The sequence below is a fragment of the Hemiscyllium ocellatum genome, chromosome 12 (genome assembly GCF_020745735.1).
Source record: "Hemiscyllium ocellatum isolate sHemOce1 chromosome 12, sHemOce1.pat.X.cur, whole genome shotgun sequence".
In the NCBI taxonomy this organism is placed as follows: Eukaryota; Metazoa; Chordata; class Chondrichthyes; order Orectolobiformes; family Hemiscylliidae; genus Hemiscyllium; species Hemiscyllium ocellatum.
The window spans coordinates 69,421,213-69,436,904 of record NC_083412.1 but is presented as its reverse complement, the minus strand read 5'-3'; the positions used below and the strand labels follow the sequence as shown (position 1 = coordinate 69,436,904).

Sequence of the window (15,692 nt, the reverse complement as noted above, 5' to 3'; positions counted from 1 at the left end):
TTGCCACGTGTATCCCTCTTAAACATTTCACTTCTCATCTTGAAAGCGTGACCTCTAGTTATTAAATCCTTCACCCTGGGAAAAAGCTTCTCTATCTACCCTGTCTATACCCTTCATAATTTGTAGACCTCAATCAGGTTCCCCATTCCCCCATCTCCTTTTTTCTAATGAAAACAAACCTAACCTATTCAACCTCCCTTCATAGCTAGCACCTTCCATAACAGGCAACATCCCCGTAAACCTTCTCTGCACCCTGTCCAAAGCGTCAATGTCCTTTTGGCAATATGGCAATCAGAACTGTACACTGTATTCTAAATGTGGCCGAACCAAAGTCTTGTACAATTTGAACATGACCTGCCAGCTCTTATACTCAATACCCTGTCCGATGAAGGCAAGTATACCATATGTCTTCTTGACCACTACATCCACCTGTGTAGCAACCTTCAGGGTACAATGGACTTGCACTCCCAGGTCTCTCTGCCCATCAACTTTTCCCAAGGCTCTTCAATTCATTGTATAATTTGCTCTAGAATTAGACTTGCCTAAATAATTTCTCTTGCAGTTTTTACATAACAATGATATGTAGGCTGGGTCTCGCTTTGGCATAGGGATCAGGTAGCAAGAGTAAACAAAAACTGAAAGAACTGTAGAATTTTCTCATTAACATTTTACCAAAAGCTGAGTTCAGTTGGATATTTGTCAAACCACAGTTCAACTATATTTATCCAGGTCTGAAGAAGAATCACTGGACCCAGGATGTTAACTCTGATTTCTCTCCACAGATGCTGCCAGACCTGCTGAGCTTTTCCAGCAATTTCCGGTTTTGTTTTGTGATAGTTCATCTATCATTTTGACAACTTGAGCTTGAACAACATGAAAAATTTGGTTTCCAATTAAAATCTACAAGTAAGTTCAAATTCTTTCCGTAATTGAAATTGTTTGTCCAACCAGTTTACAAAGACCTAAATTTTCAATCAATTTGTACACAACTCTGAGCAGAATGAAGATCAACGTTAAACAATTCTTTGTAAATACAGTAAATGTTTGCATATTGCGTCTTGAAAATTACATCCATGTATCGGATCATGTTCATATGTATAAGAAGTGTAAGTCATAAATTGGGAACCCCTTGTATAGGGTAAGTACTTGCCTTCTCATACTATAGTGTCGTGGGCAGTTGTGTTTCCTTTTATGTGGTAGACCTGTTGCTTCCCCATTTTTCAGCTGTTTCTGCCCTTACCTCATTGATACGTGCTGCGGTGACTGACTCATGGTTTCTTCTTATACCAGCACTAACTCATCGAAACAATTATAAAAATACAAAGTGGTGATGATCATTTTCCTTCTCTTCTTCATCTTCCTTCTCACCAATCTCCCAATCTCTTTCCTCTGCTGTGCCCTCTGGGTTCCTCCCATTTCCTCTGTATTTTCGTCATTATATTTTGGCCATTGGTGATGTATCCCTCTGACCGCCAGTCAAATTTTACAGCCCATTTCCTACTTCACCTCTCCTGACTACATTTTAAAAGGTTGTTTCATTCTCAGCACAGTTACTACCAGTATGGACCTTCTTCAGCTCCTGTAAGGATGCTTCTATACAGATGTGGCTCAATCACAACTCCTGTGCAGATGCAGCCATTGCACATAAAGCTCAGTCAATACCTCTGGGAGAATTCTACGAAACACAGAGCCTTTGCTAACAATCTCTCTCTTTCAAGCATTTCCTGTCCTCAAGACTCTACCAGGTCCTGATACAGCATTTTCCAAACTATGGCCTTTTATTTAGAAGGACAAGGACAGCAGATACGTTGGAACACCATCACCTGCAAGCTCCCCTGTAAACCACTCACTATCCTGATTTTGAAATATGTCACTGTTCCCTTCACTGACGCTGGTCCAAAATTCTAGAATTCTATCCCTAAGGACATTCTGGATCTACTTACAGCATAGGAAGTGCAGCAGTTCAAGAAGGCTGCTCACCACCATCTTCTCAAGGGCAACTAGGGATGGGATATAAATGCTGCACCACAGTATCAACAGTGCTTTAAATTCCGTATTCCAATCTACCCTCGATAAACTTTGAGTCCCTAGTCTAATAAGAATTTAACTACATCTAACTTAACAATATTTAATGACTCTGCCTCAACACCCTACTGGGGCAGAAAATTCCAGAAACACAAAGCTCAGAGAAAAACATTCTAAAAGGGGATTCCTAATTTTAAGAGAGCACTCCTTTGTTCTGGACTGTCCCACAAGAAGATACATCATTTCCACATCCAAATTTTCAAACTCATTGAGGATGTTTTAAAGCTCCGTCAAATCATTCCTCACTCACCCAAACCCCAGAGAAAACAAGCCAAGTCTGTCAAAGGTATCCTTGGAAGCCAACACACTCATTCCAGATAACAATCTAGTAAACATCCACTAAACATCAGAATGCACCTACACTCTTTCTGAAATAAGAGACCAAAACTGCACAAAAGACATTGAGAGGAAGATTCCTAGACAGGCACTCAGTGGTATCTGGAGGAAAGGACAAAGAAACAGGCAGTCAAAGGCATTGAAGGGTGAATAGTTTTCATTCCTCCTTTCCTAACTTCAGCTTAAATACTCTAAAAGTAAACTTAAAACAGACAGGTCAGCTCAGCTATATAGAACACTCATCCTTTGTATTGTGGGGAGTGGTGAATACTTCATATGGTGTTCATGATTACTGGTGCAGAAAGTAATTTGAGCAGCAAAAACTTGACATCTGGATTTTGGGACATTAAAGGTTATTGAGAAAAATATAAACTCATAGCTTCGGGCTAGATAGCTGGCTAGTGAGCAGCTAACAGAGCGTGTGCAGAAATGGGTCTTTGCCTGATTGGTAGGAATGTGGTAAGTAGAGTCCCACAGGGCTCTGTGCTGGGAGCTTCAACTTTTTAATATATTACATCAAGACTTCAACAAGTGGAGTGAAGATATGAAAGCTAACTTTGTCGATGGCACCCAGGCAGGAAAGCATGTTGTGAAGCAGATTGAAGGAGGTTGCAGATAGATATAAATAGGTTGGGTCAGTGGGCAAACGTCTGGCAGGTGGATGAATCACATGGGAAAAAGTGAAATAGTTCATTTTGACAGGAAGATTGAGAGACAGACCAGAATTGAAGTGGAAACTCACTGTATAATTCTGAGTTGCAGAAGGATGTACGTGGTTTTGGGTCACAATTAATTCATACACATTTATAACACCTAATCGAGAAGGCCAATGGGATCCTCTCCTTTATTGTGAGAGAGCTTGAACATAAAAATAAAGGTGCGGTTCAGGTGTAAAAGGCATTTGTGAGACAATATTTGGTTACAACATGATAGTTTGGAGTCCATATTTAAGGAATGATGCAAATGTATTTGAGATGGTTCAGAGGGCATTTGCGCTTGGACATGCCAAGTTAGATTCTGCTGGAGTTTATACAAGCGATGGCTGACTTGGTTGGAGTAGATAAGATCCAGAATGGTCTTGAGAAATGAGACATCAAAAGGATGTCATTCCAGAGACATGGGACAATGTTTTAAATCTAGCTATTGTTCTTTTAGGTCAAGATTGAGGAGGTTCTTTCTCCCTCTCTCTCTCTCTCTCTCTCTCTCTCTTTCTCTCTCTCTCTCTCTGAATAGCCAGAAAACCCTGGGCTGTTTTCAGAAAATATCAAAAAAGGTAGCAGTAGCATCAAAAGGGAACGTAATCTTTATCTTTATCTTTCAAAGCAGATCATCTCAGTCCAAGACTATCACTGCGTACCTCAGGGTAATATGTTAGACTTGACCAATATCAATGACTTTCTCATCACCTAAGGTCTGAATTAGGGATGTTAGTCATGATTGCATTGTTCATGACTCCTCAGGCATTGAAGCAGTCCATGTCAACATTCAATGAGAACTGGGCAACATCCAGGCTTGGATTGAAAATTAGCCAGTAACATTCATGACACACATTTGCCAGGCAATGACCATATCCAATGTAAGTTTCTAATGATCTTCAGTCGACCAGATCTTGAGCTACCCATGAAACCCAATAGTCAGCCAGAATGAACCGTCCTCAAACTCTTACTGATAAGACCCATAGTTCTACAATGTCTCTGTCTCCTCCCCTCATTCCTTCCTCATTCTTCCTTTTGATCTTTGCACTTGTTGCATTGTGTTTTCTCTCCATTTATTTCCTGTAATCAGTGTTTACTGGTCCTGAGAGTTTGTGTTTGTCTGTGATTGTAATTTGATTTTTAGTGACTGCTGAAATAATAGTGTTTCTCTCACGACCTGCCTCTGGAAGGAGCAGGAGCACCGAAAGCTTGCGGTTATAAATAGACCTGTTGGACTCTAATTTTCATGACAGTCCAACACTGGCACTTCCACATCATCTGTTATTATCTCCCTCATCCCGGCCTCCATTTTGATGTCTCATTTCACAGCCTCCAGTTCTCCAGCATGGCTTTCCTTACTGGGGCCTTTGTGAAAGTAAACTCCCTCAGGATTCTTCAATGAATAGCATCAAATTTAGTCATAAAATTATATTAAATTTATTTATTTATTTATTGCAGACTTACAACACATGAGTTCATTGTATCCTGACAACATGGGTGAACAAAGTACAAGAAAATCTATTCTCCCCTTCTCCATACGTCCCTCCCACCTCTCATTGCTGATATTGACAGCTCTACTGCTCCTGATTCTGAATTTGGATGGCATAATGGTATGTAGAATGGTATCATCAATATGTCGAGAGGAAACTGATCATATTCACCAAGGTTCAAAGTAAAAGCCTTCAAAAATGAAATAGTTTGTCTCTCAGGCTGAGGCACTTCAATTGCCAAAACCCATTTTAATTATTTCACATGCTGCCTTTTGAATCAAGGACCGAGGTTTCTCCGTGTTTCAGTCCTATGGGGGTACATTTTCTCCCTGCATAGTGAGAATGTTCCAGATGTCTGGCCATTCTCTCATGATGGCCTGCTGGGAAATGCCCGACATTGATCTGACAAAGATATTTTGTCTTTCACTCTCCACCCCTCCCTTGCTTCCCCAACCCACCCACCCACCTCCCCCCCCACCCCGCCTTATTTCAGGTCATTGTCATTGGCTGTTTCGAGACTCAAGAATGTCCTCCATTCAGAGTCACAAATTTTTGTTCTGGAGACCTTCACATGACTAATCTGGCTAATTCTTGACTACAGATCTATGGTCACATGGGACAGGATGTCTAATGAGATATTGGGATCTGGAGTATAGGATTTGCTTCCTTTTCTTTCCTTCTCTGTTGCCATTCTGCCTCATGTTATGACCTTATGACTCAAGATGCAACTTGATGAACTTGAACAACTTGTCCAAGCTTGTTATAGTACATTAAAGTCAATGATTACACATTTCAAGCAAGCTTCAGGGAGTTTTGGAAGCATTTTCTGTGTTCTTCCCTGGAACATTGGTCATGTGTGAGTTTACAAAATAGGACCTGGAGAGTGAGATAGTTTTTAACCTTCCAGGCAAACAGGCCAGTCCATCATAATTTGCAGGAGTTCAGACTGAATGCTGATGGAACTGATTTGGAGTTGTATACAAGTACTTGTTTAATCATCTCCCTGTTGAATCTGAAGGATGCAATTGAGGGATTTCTGATATAATTTAGCACTGCTGCCTCATAGCGCCAGAGACCCAGGTTCAATTCCCGCCTCAGGCAACTATCTGTGTGGAGTTTGCACATTCTCCCTGTGTCTGCGTGGGTTTCCTCCAGGTGCTCCAGTTTCCTCGCACAGTTCAAAAATGTGCAGGTTAGGTGAATTGGCCATGCTAAATTGCCGGTCGTGTTAGTTGAAGGGGTAAATGTAGGGGAATGGGTCTGGAGGGGTTACTCTTCGGTGGGTCAGTGTGGACTTGTTGGGCCGAAGGGCGTGTTTCCACACTGCAAGTAATCTATCTATCTAATCTAAAATATCTCATATGCAGACTTCCCTTCAAATAACTGTGTCCAATCCGCATTTCCCAGCTCCAGCCTAATTTTGATATAATTGGCCTTGGCCCAGTTTAGTACTCTTCCCTTAGGACCACTCTCATCTTTATCTACGGGTATTCTAAAACTTACAGAATTGTGGTCATTGTTCTCAAAGAAATCCCTCACCACAACTTCTAGCACTTATCCTGGCTCATTCCCCACTATTAGGTTCAATGTGTTCTCTTCCCTCGTCGGACTATTGACATACTGCTCTAGAAGACTCTCCTGGATGCTTTGTACAAATTCTATTCCATCCAAACCTCTGACACTAAGTGTATCCCAGTCAATGTTGGGAAAATTGAAATCTCCCATCATCACTACTCTATTGCCTCTACATCTATTCATAATCTATTTACCTATTCGTTCTTCTACCTCACGCTCAGTGTTGGGAGGCCTGTAATACAGCCCCAACAATGTAACTGCACCATTCTTATTTCTCACTACTCAAAACCGCCAGAGTGTCCTCCTTTAGCACAGCAGTGATATCGTCCCTGACCAGCAATGCAACTCCGCCCCTCTTTTACTTCCCTCCCTGTCCTGTCTGAAGCGTCTATATCCTGGAACATTTAGTTGCCAATCATCATGTCCTTCCTTCAACCAAGTCTCTGTGATGGCAATAATGTCATAGTCCCAGGCACCAATCAAAGCCCTAAGTTCACCTGCCTTACACACTATACTTCTTGCATTAAAGTAGATGCATTTCAGGCCACCAGTTCTTTTGCACTCACCTGCTCTCTGCCTATTCTTCTCTTTGTTAATGTTATCTCCATAATTCTTACAGTCTCCACCACACTGCCTACTTACTTCCTCTTCTGGTTCCCAGCCCCCTGCCACATTGGTTTAAAAACTCCCCAACAGCAGGAGCAAAAACTCCCCCAAGGACATTGGTTCCAGTCTGGTTCAGATGCAGACCATCTCTTTTGTAATGGTCCTACCATCCCCAGAACCGGTCCCAGTGTCTAATAAATTTGCACCCCTTCCTCCAACACCAGCGGTCAAGCCACGTGTTTATCCTGCCTATTTTTTCATTTCTAGCTGGTTAGCATGTAGCACTGGTAGTAATCCCGAGATCACTACCTTTGAGGTCCTACCCTTTAACTTCTCTCCTAGCTCCCTGAATTCTTCCTTCAGGATGTCATCTCGCTTTCTACTTATATCGTCGGTGCCTAGATGCACCAAGACAACTGACTGTTCACCCTCCCCTTTTAGAATGCTCTGCAGCCTATCGGTGACATCCCTGATCTGAGCACCAGGGAGGCAACATACCATCTGGGAGTTCTGTTTTCGGCCACAGAGCCGCCTATCTACTCCCCTCACAATAGAATCCCCTATGACTATGGTTCCATGAGTCTTTTTCCCACCCTTCTGAACAGCAGTGCCCACCACGGTGCCATGTCTTGACAACTGCTGTCCTCCTCTGGTGAGCCATCTCCCCCAACAGTATCCAGAACAGTATATCTGTTTTGGAGGGAGATGACCGCAGGGGACACCTGCACTGCCTTCCTACTCTTTTTCTGTCTTTTGGTCACCCATTCACTGTCTCCCTCAGTAATTCTAACCTGCGGTGTGACCAGTTCATTAAACGTGCTATCCAAGACCTCCTCAGCATCGCGGATGCTCCACAGTGAGTCCATCCGCAGCTCCAGAGCCATCATGCGGTCTTTATCTTCCGGTTGGAGGAGGATCCGGGAGGGAGATACTGGGCACGCATATTATCTCGGGTTTAGCCACTGCCCAAATATAAATTAAGCCCTTACCCTTCCCAGCAGCCCTCGCTTCACTCCTCCTTCTCTCCTCGTCGCTCTGGCAAAATGGAGGCCTGACTCCTGAGGTAAGTCCCTTTTTATGCGTGAAAACTTACCCTTCCTGGCAGCCCTCGCTTCACTCCTCCTTCTCTCCTCGCCACTCCGGAAGTATATAATTGTTAGTCATATCCCCACAATCTATACATCCAATCCTGTGAACACATGATGAATATGGATATCTCTTTTCCCCATGATGTCATGATGTTTACCAGTGTTCTCAAGTTTCTATTTAAACAAGTTGGATAACTCAGACCAGCACGTTATAAACTATTTGCCAACTATAATAGCAAAGCCATCGAATCAATATGAGCACAAGCCAGTACCAATTTAAAACAGTCGCAACTTTATTAGGAACAAAGTTACTATAGCCTTTAATAACAAAGAATATACTTTTTATCCTATTCAGCCCCTTAAGCTTACAATCTTTCCCGAGTATCTTGCATTCATTTATACTCTGTCTGTCTGTGGGGCTATGAAGCTGCTTTCTCTCTCTGTCTCTGTCTCTCTCTCTCTCTCTCTCTCACTCACTCTCTCTGCACTGTAAGCTGGTGTCTGCTCTTTGCCATGCTTTGGAACGTCTCCAGAAGGTGTCAGAGCTCAGTCTAAAAGTGAAACATGTTTTTACAACCTTTTGGATGGTTTTCTGGAACTTTCAATAGTTTTGGCCAATTAGGGAGACTCACGTAATAGATTGAAACATTGTCAATCATTTACATGACATGCTATTGTTTGTTTCTTTGTTTGTGGAGGACTTAGTGCCTTTCCATTTGGGTCCTCCTTTGTTTAGTGGATACGTTTTTGGGACTAGACGACAGCTTGTATGTGTGATTGGGTATTTTAGAGAGGTAAACAGTTATGATTGACAGTTCTACGTTGTACATGTTTCACTGTCTAACAAATCAATAATCTTCAATGTATTAAAGGGGACCTGGTTACGGATCTAATTTGTTTTAAGCCTAATGTAGTGAAAGCGTATGATTGGCTATAACAAACCGCTCGCACTGGATTCCTCACCAGGAGAAGAGATTTCCATGCCCAGTCTGTCAAATCTAATCAGGATCTCATATGCTTCAACTAACTCAATCCTCACTTTTATGAATTCAAATAGAAACAACAGCCTGTCCAAACTATTCTCACAAAACAACCCAGTAATTCTGGAAAACAATTTAGTTAACCTCCTTTGAACCACTTCCAATATAAACTTAATAAGATTAAGCAGGTAAATGTATGGCTTTAGGATTGGGGTGGGAGAAATGGGGTTGAATGCATGTGACATTGACACCAGTACTGGGGAAGAAGCGACCTGTTCCGATGGGATGGTTTTTGTTTGAACTGTGCTGGAACCAAAGTCCTAGCGAAGCGCTTAACTAGAGCTGTAGACAGGGCTTCAAATTAAATGGGGGAGGGGTGAGGATTCCGCTGTATGGGTAATTAGAAACCCCGAATTAAAGGAGGAGGTGAGACTGCAGAATGTGGGAGAGGTTATTAAAATCTCCTGAAGAGACCCAAAAGTTTTGATCTGCCTGTACTGCTCGCATACATGTGACAGCAATAAATCATATCAAATCAAAATGTTCAATTCCTCTTGTAATAAAGGATAGCATTTGGTGATTTTGTGCTGTCCCTCCATCATCAACTTTAGTGACTCATTCTTCAGAACACTTAAATTACTTTGCAATTCAAAAATCTGTAGTTGTTCTCCATTTAGTAAAATACCTTTTTTTAATTCTTACCATAAAAGAAAACAACTTGCCACTTCCCCACATAATATTTCACCTGCCAGATGTTTGCTTACTTGTTCAACCCATTCCCATTTGCAACTTCCTTATGCCTTCTTCATAGCATACCTTCCTACCTATTGCTACCTTCTTGAATAGAGGGATTATATTTGGGATTTTAAAATGTTCTTGTGTTAAGATTGGTTGAGCAAAAGTGAAGTGGAGTAACTGCTTTTGAAGTTTAATATGATCTAGTGTCCCAGTGTCTCATTACTATCTGGGAGTGAGAATTACTGAGAAATTGTTGCAATCTTTCTTGGTCACTCATGTTAGTTGATGTGGACTGTGTTATCATTAATCATCATCAATTGCCCATGTGTACCAGACATCACCTCGAGGTTTTAGAATTAATTTGTACATGTATTGTAGACTGTAGACCAGCTTCAAATTTTCTACTGAAGTCGTGTTGGCTCAAACTATGAACTCTTCTGAATTTATTCCCTTGGATCTAATCCTGAGACTTCTGACTTTAAAAAGAAAGCTTTCTGATTCTTAACAAAAACCGTAATATAATTTTCTGACTGTATTCAAGATCATAATATAAGTTTGGCACTCTGACCTGGGATCAGAGGGCAGTCTATTTACAACAGCAGCTTGCAAAGCATAAGGTCGCTCACACCCTCTTTAGTAACTTCTAGTTTTCATGTAAGTGTGAATGACTGTAAATGTAGGTCTATTCTAAACTCCACTGGCATCCGTGAGATTCACGATTACATTTGCTGAAGACTTGGTGAATTTTCTGACTTTACAACTGTCTAAATGTCATCTTCCTCAGATATAATGAACAGTGGACAAAATGTTGTCATTGAAGATGGGATTGTCTGTCACTGATTCCAAACAGGAACAGTAGTTAGAAAAAGAAAACCAAGTAGAGTCAAATAATGATGTTGTTTCCCCTGGAATCATTACTTAAAGTATAATGCAGTGCAAGTAAATGTCATTGGAGACTCTACTCTGACATAAAACTAACTTTAAAGTGGTCCAATCTGTAGGATGTCAACATTAAAGAAAAGTAATGCAGTCAATTCAAATACTTAGAATATTTAGAATTTGGAATGCATGTCTGTAAACGCATGAGTGATATGAAATGAGTCCCATATTACCAGATTTGATCTGACACATCCTTTATGAATAAACACAGGTTTGACTGAAATGCATTGACTAAGATCCAATAAAAACAGAAAATGCTGGAAATACTCAGGAGATCTGGAGCCAGCTGTGTTGAGAGAAGAGTTAACAGGTAGGATTGATTTGGAAATTGTAAGTCAGGTTGTCTTCCTGATATCACTTTCCTAAATTCAGAATGGTTTAGCTGGTAGTCTAAACTTTGAGCATGTTGTTATTCTGTGCAGTAATTAGCCCTTCATTCAAACTGCCCTTTACTAAACCATTGCTGAAAGACAGGCGCTCCCACGTCCTCTATAATGACTGTGCTAGTGGAGGGAGTGGGTGTGGGGTCTGTCATTCCACAATTGCATCTGACCCAAGAAAGAGAGGAGCAAGATTGACCACGGAAAAGAGCAAACTCCCAGCTTTTCAATGCTGCATGAGAGCTCGAGCTGAGGAGGTGGAAAGGAGGAAAGTTGCCCATTGTTCATAGCAGTACAGCAGGATAACAAGGCATGTGAAAACAAGGGGAATGGAAACAGTCAGCCACAGAGAGTGATCAAATAAAGAAAAGCAATATGAGGAACTTAACCTCAAACAGCTGCTCGTAATGTCATAAGTTTAATAACCACATCGAAAGTTCGAAGTCAGTAAATGTTTTCTCAAGTTTCACATCACTCTAATTACACCACCCGCCTCGATCATTCCTCAGTTCAATTCATCATCATTACACACCCAGCAGCTATCATTGTCAATCTTGACTTGCTTCTATATTAATTGCTTCAGCACATGCTATAGCATGCACCCACACACGGCTTGCATAGGTCACTGGTTATTCAAACCCATCTCTACTTCACACAAACAGGTTGCACCTCTCTCACGCCCTTCGTTTACGTGATAGGATGAGTGAAACAATATCCATACAGTAAACATTCCACAGAGAATATGCTCATTTCACAATAGTTCCAATGATCTCTGTTTGGAGTGACGTAGCAACCTCAGCGGAGCCCAGAGTGGACAAATGTTTGAATTATCCTTCCTGTGTGGGAACCCATCCCAGCAACAAGGGTCAGGGTCCCTATACTGTTGTGTTAGGTGATAAATTTCTTGATTATATCAGGAAATGATAGGTTCTGGCAATGCCCTGTCCCAATGCTCCATGATAGAAATCAGATGTGAAATTCCTCATACTGAGCTACTGTCAAGAAGAAAGTACAGCACAGGAAGAGGCCCTTCAGCCCACCAAGACTGAATTTGTGTTGACAAAAAGCATGTTATAACAGAATGGTCTGTGTTCCAAACAAGGCCTCACTAGAGTTTTCTAGGAGAAAGTGAGGACTGCAAATGCTGGAGATCAGAGCTGAAAATGTGTTGCTGGAAAAGCGCAGCAGGTGAGGCAGCATCCAAGGAGCAGGAGAATCGACGTTTCGGGCATTAGCCCTTCTTCAGGAATGAGGAAAGTGTGCCAAGCAGCCTAAGATAAAAAGTAGGGAGGAGGGACTTGGGGGAGGGTGTAGGAAATGCGATGATGGAAGGACGTTAAGGTGAGGGTGATAGGCTGGAGTGGGGGTGGGGGCAGAGAGATGAGGAAGAAGATTACAGATTAGGAAGGTAGTGCTGAGTTCAAGGGTTGGGACTGAGACTATGTGGGGGGAGGGGAAATGAGGAAACTGGAGAAATCTGAGTTCATCCCTTGTGGTTGGAGGGTTCCCCGGCGGAAGATGAGGCGCTCTTCCTCCAGCCATCGTGTTGTTATGGTCTGGTGATGGAGGAGTCCAAGGACCTGCAAGTCCTTGTTGGAATTGGAGGGGGAATTGAAGTGTTGAGCCACAGGGTGGTTGAGTTGGTTGGTGCGGGTGTCCCAGAGGTGTTCTCTGAAACGTTCCACAAGTAGGCGGCCCGTCTCCCCAATATAGAGGAGGCCACATCGGGTGCAGCGGATGCAGTAAATGATGTGTATGGAGATGCAGGTGAATTTGTGGTGAATATGGAAAGATCCCTTGGGGCCTTGGAGTGAAGTGAGAGGGGAGGTGTGGGCGGAAGTTTTGCATTTCTTGCGGTTGCAGGGGAAGGTGCCGGGAGTGGAGGTTGGGTTGGTGGGGTGTGTGGACCTGACGAGGGAGTCACGGAGGGAGTGGTCTTTTTGGAACGCTGATAGGGGAGGGGAGGGAAATATATCCCTGGTGGTGGGGGCTGTTTGGAGGTGGCGGAAATGACAACGGATGATACGATGTATATGGAGGTTGGTGGGGTGGTAGGTGAGGACCAGTGGGGTTCTGTCCTGGTGAGGATTGGAGGGTCGGGTCTCAAGGGCGGAGGAGTGAGAAGTGGAGGAGATGCTGTGGAGAGCATCGCCGATCACGTCTGAAGGGAAATTGCGGTCTTTGAAGAAGGAGGCCATTTGGGTTGTTCGGTATTGTTCTGGGTTGTTGGTCCTCCTGGGAGCAGATGAGACGGAGACGAAGGAATTGGGAATATGGGATGGTGTTTTTACAGGGGGCAGGGTGGGAGGAGGTGTAGTCTAGGTGGCTGTGGGAGTCGGTCGGTTTATAGTAAATGTCCGTGTTGATTCGATCTCCCGAGATAGAAATGGAGAGGTCTAGGAAAGGGAGGGAGGAGTCTGAGACGGTCCAGGTAAATTTGAGGTCAGGATGGAAGGTATTGGTAAAGTAGATGAACTGTTCAACCTTGACCATGACCCCACCTCCCACCACCAAACAATCATCTCCCAGACCATCCATAACCTCATCACCACAGGGGATCTCCCATCCAACGCCTCCAACCTCATAGTCCCACAACACCACACCGCCCGTTTCTACCTCCTGCCCAAAATCCACAAACCTGACTGCCCCGGCCAACCCATTGTCTCAGTCTGCTCCTGCCCCACCGAACCCATCTCTGCATACCTCGACATGGTCCTGTCCCCCTTAGTCCAAGAACTCCCCACCTACGTTCGGGACACCACCCACGCCCTCCACCTCCTCCATGATTTTCGCTTCCTTGGTCCCAATGCCTTATCTTCACCATGGACATCCAGTCTCTGAACATCTCCATTCCCCATCAAAGCCCTCTACTTCTTCCTTTCCCACCGTACCAACCAGTACCCTTTCACTGACACCCTCCTTCGACTGACTGAACTCGTCATCACTGTGAACAACTTCTCTTTCCAATCCTCCCACATCCTCCAAATCAAAGGAGTTGCCATGGGTACCCGCATGGGCCCCAGCTTTGCCTGCCTCTTCATAGGATATGTGGAACAGTCCATCTTCCGCAGCTACACTGGCACCACCCCCCAATTTTTCTTCCGCTATATCGATGACTGTATCGCCGCTGCCTCGTGCTCCTACGAGAACGTTGAACAGCTCATCCAGCAACACGTTTTCAGCTCACTAGAGTTTTCTGCAGCCCTAACAAGCCTTGCCAATTTTTATACTCTATGCCTTGACTGATGAAGGCCAGCATGCTGTCTGCCTTCTTGACCAACTTATCCACTTGTATTGCCACTTTCAGGAAACTGTGAACCTGTATGCCCAGATCCCTCTGTTTGTTGATGTTACAAAGGGATCTGAGAGTTAATGTACACTTCCCTCTTGCATTTAATCTTCCAAAATGCATCACTTCGCATTTGTCTGGATTAAACTCCATCTGCTATTTCTCTGTCCAAGTCTCCAGCCTCTCTATATCCTTATGTATCCTCTGCCAATCTTCCTCACTATCTGCAGCTCTCGCCAATCTTTATATCATCTGCAAATTTACTAACTGGGTCACTTAAATTCTCCTCTAAATTATTTATTTATGTACATTATAAGGAACAATGGTCTCAATACTATTCCTAATGAAAACCAGCGGTCACAGATCTCCAGTCAGACCTCTATTCTCTGTGGAACCCGTGCAACTTTATCAACAGATGCCTAAGAGATAGACCACGGAACGAGGACATGCCACAACCAAAAGGACTAGCCACACTAAGATACATCAGGAGCGTTTCAGAACTGACAGCCAGACTACTGCGACCCTTAGGACTCATAACGGCACACAAACCAACAGCCACGCTCAGACAACAACTTACTAGAACAAAGGAGCCAATACCCAACATGAGCAAAACTAATGTAGTTTACAAAATACCATGCAAGGACTGCACAAAACACTATATAGGACAAACAGGAAGACAGCTAACAATCCGCATACATGAACACCAACTAGCCACGAAACGACACGACCAGCTATCCCTAGTAGCCACACACTCAGACAACAAGCAACATGAATTCGACTGGGAAAACACTACTATCATAGGGCAAGCCAGACAGAGAACAGCCAGGGAATTCCTAGAGGCATGGCATTCATCCACAAACTCCATCAACAAACACATCGACCTGGACCCAATATACCAACCACTACAGCGGACAGCTGAAACTGACACCCGGAAGCGGCAAGGACAGACCACTATAAATACCGGAAGAAACATCAAAGAAGCGCTTCGCAGGAGGCTCCAGAGCACTGATGATATCTCCTAGCCAGGGGACGAAACGTTTGCAACAAAAACTTCCAGCTCGGCGAACAGAACCACGACAGTAGGACTCTTTAGCTGTCGAAAATGGCTTGCCATCCCAGATCTTGAAGAAAATATTGACCATTTGGCCGAGGCTTGGCCTTGTTTTGGAGTTTTGCTTTAAGCTAACCTAGAATACTTCTGTTCAGAATATGGTCTGACTGAGGTGATGCAATTGCCTTCACACAAGTGGTGTCCCCAAAGCTCAGTCAGCCTGATGAGGGTGTCCACTTCCATTGGCTTATCCTGAAACTTTTCTGCTCCATTTGCCACATTTTCCAATGATAAAGCCAGTTGTAGTGCCTATTTGAAGTCCCGTTGGGCTTCAGCTGTAGGCACTTTTGCAGGCTTACATCATTAATCCCACATACCAAATGGTCGCTCAGCATCTCATTAGGAGTTAAACTAAAGTCACATGCCTCTGCCAGTCGTCT

At 43.4% G+C, this 15,692-nt stretch overlaps 1 protein-coding gene across 2 annotated transcripts in view; it reads right to left on the bottom strand.

Moving 5' to 3' along the window:
* LOC132821108 (NXPE family member 3-like) overlaps positions 1 to 7,920 on the bottom strand; it is an 88,851-nt gene extending 80,931 nt beyond the window's left edge. The window contains exon 1 of one of the 2 annotated variants that reach the window (XM_060833652.1): positions 7,881 to 7,920. The gene's annotated coding sequence lies outside the window, so the exon portion shown is untranslated. Of the gene's footprint in view, positions 1 to 7,776; positions 7,828 to 7,880 lie in introns of those variants that run through there. The other variant, XM_060833653.1, reaches the window with a different exon arrangement.
* Positions 7,921 to 15,692: the final 7,772 nt, after the last annotated feature.